A 14950-nucleotide genomic window follows, 5' to 3' on the forward strand; every position below is an offset into this window, starting at 1 on the left:
GACCCTGATAACCGAAAAGAACTTGAGGTCGTCTGGTCTCCTGGCTCCTCTCCATGAAAATAGAGGGTCTGTGGTTGACGAAGCCACTGCCGAGGGGGTTCCCGAGCAGCAACTTCCTGTGCCTCCTCCCAGGAGGAGGCCAACAGGAGTTACGATCAGGGAACCCACAGGTAGCCCTTCCGTAGAAAGGCCTTCTGCTCCCCAAGGCAAGGGGAAAGAAAAGGCCAAAGAGCCTATTGTTGACTTGGGAGAATCTTCCGATGACAATGGTAAAGTTATTTTGCTTTTAAATGGTTTGCCGATTCCCTGTCACTTATTTGATGGGGATGGTAACTTTACATATGCTCCAAACTTAGGGTCAGACTTCTTCATGCCAGATAATGAGTATATGACTAATAGAGTGACTAATGTAGCGACCAGTAGTTGTAGCTCGGGTATTTACTTTATTACCTTCTTTTTGTTGTATAGCCTACTTTCACCTGCTTCTTTTTTCCTTGACTTCTTGTGTTTACTTGCATGCAGTTATGTCGACTCCCAACATCTTCGACATGTACCAGGCTGAGGACGAAGAGGAAGTTCCTCAACTCCAGTGGAAGCCTAAGAAGAGAACTGGTGAATCCAGTCGAGGCCCTCCAGCCAAGAAGGGTCGACAAGAAGACCCTCCTCAGGGCACGCCAACTGGGCAAAGTCCCGCACCTACTGGGTGAACTCCTACCCCTCCTCCAGCTCCTTCCGAGCAGCAAAACGCCCCTGCCTCGTCGAACCCTACAGCCGCACCCGCCAGAGAGCAGCTTTCTCGTGAAGAGGCTCATGGGGCCAGACTCATGAGCCGCGCCATTCGATCTGCCAGGGACCGCCTCGATCGCATCGGCAAAGGTGACCGTGTTAGGGCCGCAATGGTCCAAGCTGAAGAGCTGCCAGTCGACCAGATCCTGAACAGGGCTCTGAACGAAATCTCCAGCGTAAGTACTTCTTTACTCTTCAAGCTTTAGTTTTTTAGTCCTTATGATAAGTTCTAACTCCTTTTTCTTTGTTCACAGGCCTTACTTTCTGCCACTACTGCTCGTACCCGAGCCCAGGCTTACCTCGAGTAGGCCGAGGCTAAAGCCATCGAGAGGTATCAGGTGAAGGCGGCCGAGGAGCTATCGGCTGCTGAGGCTAGGCATGCCAAGGAGTTGGAGGCAGTGGTCCGAGAGAGGGATGCGGCGGTGACTAAGCTGTCAGAGGCTGAAGTTACGAAGGAAGCAGCAGTCAAGTTGAGGCAGGAATACCGAGATTTCAACAAGGCTCATCTCCGCGAAATCAAGCATCTGGGGGAGGTACTCAAGACCAAGGATGAGGCCATTCTCACTCTCGGGGGCAAGGTGAAGCAGTTGGAGCTCGACAACTCCAAAAATCTGGAAAAGTACAAGAGGACGACACTCCGATGTTTCTACAATTTCTGGAAACACAATCAGGGTGCTGACATTAGCTACCTTTCAGAGGAAGTCAGAACTGCGGAGTTGGCCCGATGTGCTGCCCAACTGGCCGAAGAGGAGGCAAGAGCCGCGACACCTGCCACTCCAAGCGTCGCTGGTGTGGAAGAAGAAGATGCTGTTGAGGACGCGACTAACCAGGATGCTGCCCAGGACCCTCCGGCCCCGAATGCCTCTTGAATTCTTTTCATTTATTTTTTCTTTTTTTTGGATATACGACCCAAGGGTCATGATGTAAAGACAATAGTTTCTTTTTTAAACTTTGCTGCACGGGCAGCAAATCTTTTTACTTGAATAGTTACATCCAAGCTGCGATGCTTGCGGTGTAAAAGCTTAAATCTTGATGCTATAATATCTTTACTTATTATAACATTTGTCCGTATGACCGGACTTAGCATAGTACTTTGGCATGATTTAACAAAACATAAATTTTGAAAAATACTCTAAGTACTGTAGCATGCTTTCACTTATTTTGTTCATGTGTTTACATACCTTGAGAGTATGCTTTGCTATCGATGTGCCTTATATGCCCCCCAAGTGATCGAGGAGCTTTAGGTCCTTGGTCACTTGCCTTGACCATAACCTGCTCGAACATTCCTGTTCGTGTGAGAAATGATACTTGTAATACAGCAAAACAACACACGTAATGAACAAATACTTGTAAATATAAATTCACAAAGGTTGGCAAGAATGACTGGCTGAGCACAGTCCCTTATAATCTCGTATTAAAAATGGACTAAACATGTCTTTACGAGTGATTCTGAAGTAGAATCTTACATATAGGAGCAGTTAGCCATACAACGTGGCTAACCCTCTTTGCAAAACTTGTAAAAATTAAAAAGGAAAATTTAAACAAGCCAGTCCTTTAAGAAGGACTGTTCATTGATAATACTTGCGCAGGTGTTCTCCATTCCAATAGCGCGGAACGAGATCTCCGTTTAGGCGTGCAAGTTTGTAGGTGCCTGGGTGAAGGACTTCTTCAATCTAGTAAGGTCTTTCCCAGTTAGGTCCGAGCACTCCAGCAGTGGGGTCGCGGGTACTTAAGAAAACTCGTCGTAGCACCAAATCTCCGACGTTGAATTTTCTTTCTTTAACTTTGGAGTTAAAGTACCGGGTGACTTTTTGCTGGTAAGCAGCAACTCGGAGTTGAGATTTTTCTCGCATCTCGTCGATCGAGTCTAGGGACTCCATCATCAGCTGGCTGTTCAGGTCCTGGTCGTAAGTCAAACGCCGATGTGAGGGGGGATCTAACTCGACAGGTAACATGGCCTCATATCCGTAGGCTAGGGAAAATGGGGTATGCCCTGTTGTTGTTCGGTGAGATGTTCTATACGACCAGAGGACATCAGGCAGTTGCTCTGGCCACGCTCCTTTAGCTTCTTCAAGTCTTTTCTTCAGGGTGTCCTTAAGAGTTTTGTTCACGGCTTCGACTTGCCCATTCACTTGGGAATGTGCGACTGAAGAAAAACTTTTAATGACCCCATGCCTTTCGCAGAAATCGGTGAATAAATCACTGTCAAATTGGGTCCTGTTGTCTGAAACTATCTTCCTGAGTAATCCATACCGGCATACAATGTTCTTGATGACAAAGTCAAGAACTTTTTTGGTCGTGATGGTCGCGAGTGGTTCAGCTTCGGCCCATTTTGTGAAGTAATCGACTGCCACAACTGCGTACTTTACTCCTCCTTTCCCTGTTGGCAGGGATCCAATCAAATCTATCCCCCAAACTGTGAAGGGCCATGGGCTCTGCATCTGTTTTAGTTCATTTGGAGCTGTTCGTGGGATCTTGGAGAACCTCTGACATTTGTCGCATCTTCGTACATACTCCATTGAATCCTCGTTCATTGTTGGCCAGAAGTAACCTTGTCTTAGAATCTTTTTTGCCAAACTCTGCCCTCCAGCATGATCTCCGCAGAAGCCTTCATGCACCTCCCTCATGAGTTCCTTAGCTTTTTCTGGTGTAACGCACCTGAGTAGCGGCATTGAATATCCTCTTCGATACATAACGCCATCGACCAGTATGTACCTAGCGGCTCGCCTTTGCAGAGTTCTGGTTTTGTTTCTATTTGTTGGTAGTGCACCATTTGTCAGATACTCCAAGTAAGGCGCCATCCGTGTATCCTCCATTCAAATCTCCATACTGGACTCAGCTGCTTGTATGCTTGGCTTGCTCAGTCTTTCCACTGGCACAATGTTCAAAGTGTCAGCGTCCTTCGCGCTCGCGAGTTTAGCTAAGGCGTCTGCATTCGAATTCTGGTCTCGCGGGATTTGCTGGAGGGTGTACTTTGTAAACTGGGCTAGCAAATCCTTCGTTTTATTCAGGTAGGCCATCATCTTTAAGCCTCGCACTTGATATTCTCCCAGGACTTGATTTACGACTAGCTGAGAGTCACTATAAACATCAAGCATTTTTATGCTCATATCTTTGGCCATTCTCAATCCAGCTAGGAGTGCTTCGTATTCTGCTTCATTGTTTGATGCTGCGAAGTCAAACCTGATTGCCCAGTGAAATCGATGCCCCTCCGGCGTTATCAATATCACTCCCGCTCCAGCGTGGGATTCAATGGATGAACCATCCGTGAATAGCTTCCACGAAGGAGTTTTGTCTTGAGGCATGGGCGCTTCAGGCTGTTCGCACTGCTTACTGCCTGGGAGTTCGGTGAACTCCGCAACAAGATCGGCCAAGACTTGTCCCTTTATTGCTGCTCGCGGTGAATAAGTTACATCGAACTGCCCTAGTTCGACTGCCCACTTTAACAATCTTCCAGCCGCCTCAGGTTTTTGGAGGACTTGTCGAAGAGGCTGGTCGGTTAAAACTATGATAGGATGGGCTTGGAAGTAAGGACGCAACTTCCTGGAGGCTAGAATTAAGCAATATGCTAACCTTTCGATTGGCGAATATCTTAATTCTGCACCGATCAGCCTTTTGCTGACATAGTAGACTGCTTTCTGCACGCCTTCTTCCTCCCGTACTAGTACCGCACTAGCAGCAACTTCGGTAATCGCCAGATAAATATACAAAGTCTCTCCTTCGACTGGTTTTGATAAGATGGGAGGTTGCGCCATATGAGCTTTTAAGGCCTGGAATGCTTGTTCGCAGTCTCCCGTCCATTCAAACTTCTTATTCGCCCTGAGTAGATTGAAGAATGGGATGCACTTGTCAGTTGATTTCGAGATAAATCTACTCAGGGCCGCGATCCTCCCAGTTAAACTTTGTACATCCTTAATCCTCTCTGGCGACTTCATGTCGATCAGGGCTCTTATCTTGTCGGGGTTAGCCTCGATCCCTCTTGAATTCACTATAAAACCCAAAAACTTCCCTGATCCGACTCCAAAGGAACATTTGAGGGGATTCAACTTCATTCGGTACTTGTTTAGCACATCAAAGCATTCTTGTAGATCCCTCACATGTCCTTCTGCCTTTTTAGACTTTACCAGCATGTCATCCACATATACCTCCATGTTTGCACCGATCAGCTCCTTAAACATGTGGTTGACTATCCGTTGGTAAGTCGCACCTGCGTTTTTCAGCCCGAAGGGCATCTCTTTGTAACAGTATAAGCCCGTATCGGTCCGAAAGCTGGTGTGATCCTCGTCAGGGGGATGCATGCTGATCTGGTTGTAGCCTAAATATGCATCCGTGAACGAGAGGATCTCATGTCCTGCAGTTGCATCGACCAGCAGGTCAATCCTTGGGAGCGGGAAGCAGTCCTTTGGGCAGGCTTTATTGAGGTCTGTAAAATCCACACAGGTCCGCCATTTGCCGTTAGGCTTGGGGACCGGCACCGGATTGGAGACCCACGACGGATAAAACGCCACCCTGATAAACCCATTCTCCTTAAGCCTTTCGACTTCTTCTTTCAAGGCTCTTGATCTTTCCTTATCGAGCAACCTTCTCTTTTGTTGCACGGGTGGAAAGGTTTTATCTATGTTAAGGACATGGCTGATTACTGCAGGATCTATCCCAACCATGTCTTTGTGCGACCAGGCGAAAACCTCCTGGTTCTTTTGCAAGAATTCCACCAGGGCTTGCTTCATAGTAGGCTCTAAGTTCTTCCCAACCTTCACGACTCTGGTCGGGTCTTCTTTGTCGAGTTGGACCTCCTCAAGGTCCTCGACAGGTCCAACATTTTCTTCAAAATCCCCAAAGCGAGGATCCAAATCTCCATCCTCACAATCGACCACTACAAAAGTGGTGAGTAATGTCCTTGTTGCGGGCGTTGTACCCGTCGTTACTGGAAGCTTGATCATTCCGGCTGGGGCGAGTCCTTCTCCAGAGAAGCCGTATATGGTTTGATTGCAAGGCTCCAAGTCTTTTACTGACAACTTCATGCATTCCAGTGTTGACTTATACAGGATGTTCACTGAACTCCCTGTATCGACCAGTACCCTCTGTACCATCATATTGGCCATCTGGATGTCCACGACCAGCGGATCGGAATGTGGGAACTGAACGTGCTGGGCATCGCCATCAGAGAAGGTTGTCTCACCCTCCTCTGACCGAGCCTTTTTTGGTGCACGGTCCTCCACAGTCATCATCTCGATGTCCTGGTCGTGACGTAGAGTCCGAGCGTATCGTTCCCTGGCCTTTCCGGTATTTCCCGCGAGGTGTGGGCCTCAACAGATGGTTAAGAGTGTTCCAGCCACGGGGGCAGGCTGTAATGGTGGCGAACGTTGGCGTGTAGACGCCTGCTCCTTGCCACCTGGAGCTTCTCATTGGGAAGTTCCCGAGGCCCGTACGTACCTTCTTAAGTGTCCTTGTCTAATAAGGAACTCGATTTCATCTTTTAACTGGTTGCATTCATTAGTGTCATGTCCGTAGTCGTTATGGTAACGACAGAACATGGTAGTGTCTCTTTTCGAAATGTCCTTTCGAATGGGTCCCGGTTTCTTGTAAGGCACACTAGAGCTTGTGGCCTTATAAACCTCTCCCCGAGACTCGACGAGGGCAATGTAGTTAGTGAACCTAGGTTCATAACGATTACCCTTGGCTCGTTTGTTGACGGAGGTGGAAGGCTCGTTATACGGCCGTTTCCCACCATTTTTGCCATTACTGTTGCTGTTTCGGTGGCCTTTGTCGTTGCCATTAGGTTTGGAACCATTGGCGGCTTTGGCAGGTTCGGCGGCCTTCTTACCCTTGTTCGAGGGCTTTCCATCATCAGCAATGGCCTCCTCGAGCTTGATGTAATGATCAGCTCAGTCCAGGAACTCCTGGGTTGTTTTAACTCCTTCCTTTCGGAGACTTTTCCAGAGGGGAGAGCAACGTTTGACCCCCGCGGTAATGGCCATCATCTTGCCTTCATCTCCTACTGTTTTTGCTCCAGCTGCTGCTCGCATAAAGTGCTGGACGTAATCCTTCACTGACTCTCCGTCCTGCTGGCGAATCTCGACCAGCTGGTTTGCTTCGGTTGGGTGCACATGACCCGCATAGAACTCTCCGTAGAACTCCCTTACGAACATTTCCGAAGAAACTATGCTTGCAGGCGGGAACTTAAAGAACCACTCGTGCGCTGCTTCAGAAAGTGTCGCAGGGAAGATCCTGCACCGAGAGTCTTCGGACACTTTCTGAATGTCCATCTGAATCTCAAATTTATTCACATGCGAGACTGGGTCCCCATATCCATCAAAGTTCGGGAGCGTAGGCATTTTGAACTTGCTGGGAGTTTCGGCGTTAGCTATCCTCTGGACAAAAGGAGTGCCTTTCCTCCTATCGTGGTCGATGTAAGATGTCCTTCCTCTGACCAGCTGCTACACAGCCTGATTGAGTGCGTCTATCTGGGCTTGCACTGCGGTAGGAATTGTGGTGGCCTCTGTTGCTGGGGGGATGTTCTCGCCGTGCTTCTCTCGAAGATCATTACGCACATCTCTCAGGTCCTTCTCTCTTCTTCGCTGCTCGCTACCACCGAGCCGGTTGAAGACATTATTTTGTCTGGGCTGCCCCCCAGCATCCCGTCTATTTGGCTGATCGTCTTGAGGTACTTGGCTCCTGGTTTTACCTCTTTCTTCATTCCTCCCACCGGCATTTCCCTTGCCTGAGTCAGCTTCATTGTATCCGTGGCCATCTCTGAACCTTGACTAGCTATGGTGAGATTGACTGTTCCCTCTATTCCCGTCTTTGGCAGAAACGCCCCGAGCGTTAGAGGGTGGCCTGCGCTGGTCGCGGTGTCCCCGTGCATTATCATGTCGTGGGGGTCCTCGGACCGCAGAGCCTAGCTCTGAGTCCCTCCTGTTACCAGGAGGGTAGTGACCTCTGTTCGCTTGGTTTGGCCCATAATTCTCATGGCGTCTAGGACTACGAGGCTGACGCTCGGCCCTATTCTGCCTTTGCTGCGAGGGATTACCCCGAGCAGCTTGGGATGGTGGATTTGCCTCAGGGTCCAACAGGACATCGTCATGGGGTGTGTGAGGCTGCCCGGGCCTCTGCGAACTTGAAGGCTGAATTGGTGGGCTAGGATTGGGACCCCTCTGGGGTGGCCCATTCGCGGGTTGGTCAGGCTGCGAGGCAGGTGTGGCCTGATTTCTAGCCAACAGCAAGGCTGCTTCGAGGGCGGCCATGGCTTCGGTCTGGCGGCGATCCACCTCCGCCTGTCTCTCGTTCAATTCCGCACGCTGCCGATCAATCTCCTGCTGCTGCCACGTCATAACTTCTGCGGCGATCTCTTGATTGGCCCTCAGACTAGCCAACTCTTCCTGCAACGTGCCCAGGGTGCTCTTCAGCGTTGCATCGTCCATTTCCTCCTCTTCAAAATCTAGTTGCGGCTCATCTTCCGCCATGCTTGCAGGGGGAGGAGGTGGTGGATTCGACGGTGCAGCGGCGGTTGCCTGCCCAGTTTTCCTTCCTGCTTTCGCGATTGGTTTTCTTAACAGCAATAAATCAATCTCTCAATGAAAGCACCAGAATGTTGACCCAAGATTTGGCCAACTGACACGGAGTCAAAGCGTGATTGATGTGGACGAATGTATAGAGAAGAACGCAATGACAAAAGTAAAGAAAACACAGTAATTTATAGTGGTTCGGCCCCAGGATCTGGTAATGACCTAGGTCCACTTAGAATGATATTGATATAAGAATCAGACGGATGATCAAAGAACCTGGGTTCAATGAGTTTCACTAACCTCTGAAGAACAATACAAGTTTACTTGGAAAATTACTATAGTTTTGAATGACTAAAAAGCGAGAAAAAGTCCCTTCCTTTGAGCTATCTCTTGCTATTTATAGGCTCAAGGAGGGTTACAAGAGATTGTTACAGATATTCTTCCCTGAATAATCGGATATCCAAAAGATTGTATGAGATAAATTCGGGATTCATAAAGATCTTCCCATAAAAATTTCCTTGTACACAGAACCATCGACCAGACTGGTCGCGGGTAAGGCAGGCTTACCCTGCTTCTACTTTGTCTCCTGTTCGATACTCTAGCAGACACTTCCAGGTATCAGCCACGTGTCCAGAGATTATTTGCCACGTCACCAATGCTAATTTATTGGATAACAGATATGAATTGTGGTGTGGATGTATGGAATTCGGGCTATACCTATTGCAACCAAATGAACCGTATGTACTAAATAATGAGTTGTTTAAATAGCTAAACCTAAGACTGTTAAACGATAAAAGGTAAATAACATTAGAAATGACGTACCTTTGGCATCTTCGCTTTGGCCATATTTACTATGATAGGATTCAAAGAGTGACAAAGGTTTGGCCTTTGAGGTAATTGACATAGGGTGACCTTCCGGTTTGTGAATTTCTCGAGGGAAAAATAACAAAGTGTCCATTCTCTGTGATAGGAGAAAGGGCCAAAGAACCACTAGGGCTAGTATATTCAGATGTCTGGGAAAAGATGAATGCTCAAGTGATGGGTGGTTATGAGTATTTCGTCATTTTCATTAACGATTGCTATAGAGACTCATGTAAGTACCTAAAGCATATGAATACTGAGAATTTTTTAAGAAGTCAAAGAATTCATTGCTATGGCTTTAAAATCAATTTTGGTAAAACGTTAAAGATCTTTCGAATTGATTGGAGTGGAGGATATTTGGATAATAAAAACCAAGATAATTTAATTAAACTTGGAGAATTGTCTAAAGCAACTGCCCCATGGACCCCACAATAGAATGGTGTTAGTGAGCGGAGTAAATCGCACGTTTATGAAAATGTGTGTTCTATGATAAGCTATTCAACTCAACCAACTTCTTACCCAGATCTTTTCTGGAGACATACTACCTAGACTACATGTGACATTTTTTTTAAATGTTGTGTTGTCTCAAAGTTGTCTCCAAGACACCAATAGATTTATGGAATGGTCGTGAACCAAATTTATGTCATTATGGAATTTGGGGGTGTCTTGCTCAGGTCCCGAGAAAAAAGGTAGGAAATCTAGAACAACAAATTGAGGTTTGCTTGTTTGTTGGCTATCCTAAAGGTACTCAGGGTAGTCTGTTCTTAAAGTCTAGTAGACAAGAAAGTGCTTGGCTCTATAAACGTTGCTTTTCTGGATAACGACTACATAATGAATTTTAAGCCTTGAAGCAAAATAGTATTAGATGAGAAATGATAAAATATTGTTCCATCCTCATCGATTGAAGTCGGTGAAAACAAGGTAGATTTTGAAACCACTTATCCAAGTCAAAACGTTATGGTGTGATGTCGTAGTGGGAGAGTTTCTCGGAACCTGATACCTATGAGACAGATAGTGAAACCCATAAGTTGTTGGAAAAACAATCAGAGTACGCAGGGGAATTGGTGTTGTAGACCCTGTGTGTACAACAACAAAAAATTTCATCTCACATATAAACAGTTTATATGATCAAGAAAAACATCTACACAGAAACATTAACATACAATATTATTAATCATGCAACATATATATAAATATACAATATATTTATATATATCATATAAACATATACATAATTATTCAAGAACATGAGTATTTACCTCTTGAAACTTATCAAGTGTCCTTCAGTCTTTTCGTATGTATATCGATCTTCCTATCCAACGCTTTGAGTACTCAAACAACTATCTTCCGGAGTGTACTCTACACCTCAAGATGCATGTGGGCACATAGTATTTCTCAACATATGAGGACTTGGATTATGGTCTGAGAAATGTTAGAATAAAGAAGAAGATAATCTTTTGTCGGACAAAAATTCTGAAACTTTTCTGAATTCTTACTGACTTGTGTATGACTTCTCTCTCTCTCTCTCTTTTGTTATTCTATAACATATATATAGATATTAATGTATTATCTTATTATTACTAATAATAATAATAATATCATAACGATGATAGGAATTGATTTAGGTAAATATCTAACTTACCAAATTTGAAAATATTTATTTTCAAATAATTAATTAATTAAAAAAAACAAAATAAAAAATACACAGATACAATATCTGTACACTGTTACACGCATGGCACAGTCCTTGGACTGTGTCATGCGTGGACAGCTATAAAACTCCCTAGTCTAATACTTTATAAAATATTTGCATACTCACAGACATTCCAGTGGGGCCTTGCTAAAACATGCAAGTTGGGCCCAATAGTTTTAAAAGAAAAATAATAGTTTTCATGGAACGTTTTAAAAATAATTAAAGTTCAAGTCCCACTGATAAGTTTTGAAAGTTAAAAAAAAAAAACATAACATTGTTCTGTAGAAAATGGCATTTAAACTTATTGTTTCTCATCAATAGGATGCCCCGATGCCATACACACCCTGATGATAGAACTCCCTACATCACCACGCGTGCCAAAGAGAAAACCTATTTGCTACCTGGAAGGGAAAGTAAGGAGGTGAGCTAAAAGCCCAGTAAGGAAGTACAAATAACACACAAGTAAAACACAACAAAGCATATTCATATTCATACATCGTCATACATCATAAGCGTCATTATCGTAACCATCATCATCATACACATAAAGATAATCATCATAACACAAACATCATATACATAGGCATCATAACATAAACATCATATACATAGTCATCATAAACATAACATCATAACATAAACATCATATACATAGTCATCATAAACATAACATCATATCTTTGTGAACCTGGCCCGCGGCTAACTTGTCAATGTCACATCTTGAGGTAAACAGGATCTCTGGTCCTTGAATAACCTCGGTGCATCTAAACTGTGAGTTACGAACGTCTTCATATCCTTAATAACTTGGGTTACATCTTCACATCCTTAGTAACCAATTTTTATTGTGTCGCATTCATCATGCTAACAACCATTCCATATCATACAGCATTCATACAATCTAGTCATATCAACACAAAAATAGCATCTCATAATTCATATCGCAAAAGGTGTCATCATACATAACATTCTTATTCATACATGCCAACCTTACCATTCACAGCATAAATAACCAAAATTCTATCTAACTTTCTTACCTCAGGTCCAAGCAAAGCAAAAGTGACAAACTTCACAACGAGCCTATACTATAATCAAATAACATCCTTCAGCATCACATAAGACTTTCTTGTGCCAAACTCATATATCCCATGTGTGCATGGGTCATGCACACATGGGGAAAACTACTCATAATTTCCAAATAGGCATAATTATACATAAAATCACCAAAAGAATAATGCAAATTATACCTATGTTACATGCATGGGTTTTAAATAAAAATCATATGGTTGAATATTAGACACATTTTTTAACGTCAAAGTGAAATTGCATGCGACATGCATACGTGGGAACGTTGTTAAAAAGTGGCGTTAAAAACGATAATTCATATGCATTTATTTGTATCGTTTTATAAATAAGGAATTAGTAACATACTTTTTTACCATTATTTATCTCTTTAAAATTTCTAAGTTGATTACACCTCTAAAACATTATTTTGTATTTCATAAAAATAATTTATTTAGCCATTTAAAAATATAAACATTCCATTTATTATTGTTAAATCACACTGAAATAATAAAGGCTAGAAATTATTTGAAATACTTATAATTAGCATGTTTCCTTAGAAAATAATAATTTAATCCAATTTAATAAAATTACAAACTTTGTGTGAGAAAAATATAATTTTTAGATGTGGAAAAATATATTTTACTTGTATTATTTTAAGGCTTAATTTTAAGTAGAATAAATTCATAAGTGATAATCCAATGATTATTTTTAAAATATTTTAACTAAACTTTTAGCTACTATTTAATTTATTTAAAAATCACAAGTGATTTAATCTCAACATTTTTTTTTCTTAATTAAAATAAAGAAAATCATATCTATTAAAATGAACAATAATGGTTATATTAAAAATACCATTTTTAATATTTTCATAGTTTAGGGTATTAATTTATTTCAACATACACACAAAATTCCTTTTATTTAAAAATACAACTTCTCATGTATACTAAAATTCCAGCAACAATATATACCCTCAAAATCACCATTTTTATTTTTAAAACTCATATTTTCTCTAAAAATATATAAAAAAAAATTGTAGGTATTTACTTGAGTGAAAATATAATTTTAATGCATATTAAAGTTCCATTTAATTTCTTAAAACATCATAGCACTTGCAAAAATTATTTAAGCATTCAAAAACATTATTCTCATTATATTTGACACCATTTTGTTGACCCAGATTTTGGCCAACTGACACGGAGTCAGAATATGCTTGATGTGAATTAATGGGATGAGAAGAACGTAATGACAAAAAGTAATAAGAACACGATAGTTTTATAGTGGTTCGGCCCCAGGATCTGGTAATAACCTACGTCCACTTAGGCTGTTATTGATATAAGAATCAAAGGAGTGATCAAAGAATAAGGGTTCAATGAGTTTCACAAACCTCTGAAGAACAATACAATATTCCAAGGAGAATTACTCTAATCTCGAATAATTCCAAAAGCCAAAAAGTCAAAAAGTCCCTTCCTTGAGCTATCTTTTTTCTATTTATAGGCTCAAGGGGGATTATAAAAGATTGTTACAGATATTCTCTCCTGAATAATCGGATACTCAGGAGATTGTGTGAGTTAAATTCGGGATTTACAAAGATCTTCACAGTAATGTTACTTTATATGCGGAACCATCGACCAGACTGGTCGCAGGTAAGACTGGGCTGCTTACTGCTTCTAGTGCGTCCTCTGGTCGATACCCTAGCAGAGTTCTTCCAGGTGTCGACCACGTGTCCAGGGATCATTTGCCACATCATCGATGCCAATTTTTTGGATAACATTTGCCCCCCAAGTTTATTTATTATGAGCAATAAATAAACTTTTGAGCGAACGGCCCTTCGGTAAGCCCGCCTGACGTGTCAGAATCCTTCGTGTGTTCTTGGAGAAAACAACCTACTCCTGTCTAATCATGACTTTTTGGTTCCCCAGTAAGAATTCGACGGCCATTCCGCTTCCCCATACTTCGAAAAAGGGAAACTGATGATTACACCTTTTTAATGCCACAAACAAACTTATAAAATACCTCCGAAATTTTCCTTTTCTTTTTACGCACGCCATTGCCTTCTCAAGAAACCCTAAAAACCAGAGCTTTAATCGTCTCCAGAGACCATTCTTCTGCATTTTCAAGACTTAACCCGAGAGTTCCTTGATCTCCGAAGACCCTTTTTCCATCTCCACGATCATTTTCTTGGTAAGTTTTCGAATTCTTATGCTTCAAATTTTCATGGTGCATGCTTCTGTATGTTGACTGTTTGAGTTCATCTGTTTCGGGTTTGAGACGCTTGTGAGTAGAATGTTTTGTAGGCAAAAAAGGGTTACGAGTTAGTTTAATAGTCAGGATCATACTTTTAGGACATAAAATCGAAGTAAAAATTCGATCTTTAGGCTAGTTGGAAAATAGGTTTTTCCTGCCCTAAGGGGAGTTGAAAAAGCTTTCTTGAAAAACATTTTACTTTCACCCCTTTGATCCGTCTTTCAAACTGTTCGTGCGGAAAATTTAGCTTTTTGTTAGAATGTTGTTGTATAAAAGCTTGGCTTTTATACACGACCAGCCTTATTTTAAAAAGTCTTTAAAAATTCTTTATCCTCACCTCCCCATTCTTATGTTTGCAGACACTGATGCCAGATTTGTGGGGAGGTGAACGACCCATCGACGATGATCTTCTCGCCCAGCTGCTCGAGGGTGAAGAACAACTGACCGACGGAGTTCACGAGATTCCCTTCTCACGATCCTCTACTAGACCTCGTCCTTCTCCTCCTCAAATGGCCCGTTCCAAATCCGTACGCAAGAAAAGACCTGAGTCTGAAAACAGTCCAAACCTTCCTGCCCAGCCTGATTCGCAGGCTAGGGCTCCCTCGACCAGTGGTCGAGATAATCCTGCTCCTGACCCTAATATTCAAACTAGGGCTCGCCCTCGCCATCAGAATCTGCCTGATGTCGAGTGGTATACTTCCCCGACCAGCTCAGTGACCCTTCGGATGGTTGCTAACTACTTCAGGAAATACCCTCTTACAGGGGTTTCCATTACAATTCCTGCCTCAGACCAAAGGGC

This window comes from Humulus lupulus, chromosome 5 (genome assembly GCF_963169125.1).
Source record: "Humulus lupulus chromosome 5, drHumLupu1.1, whole genome shotgun sequence".
Taxonomy (NCBI): domain Eukaryota; kingdom Viridiplantae; phylum Streptophyta; class Magnoliopsida; order Rosales; family Cannabaceae; genus Humulus; species Humulus lupulus.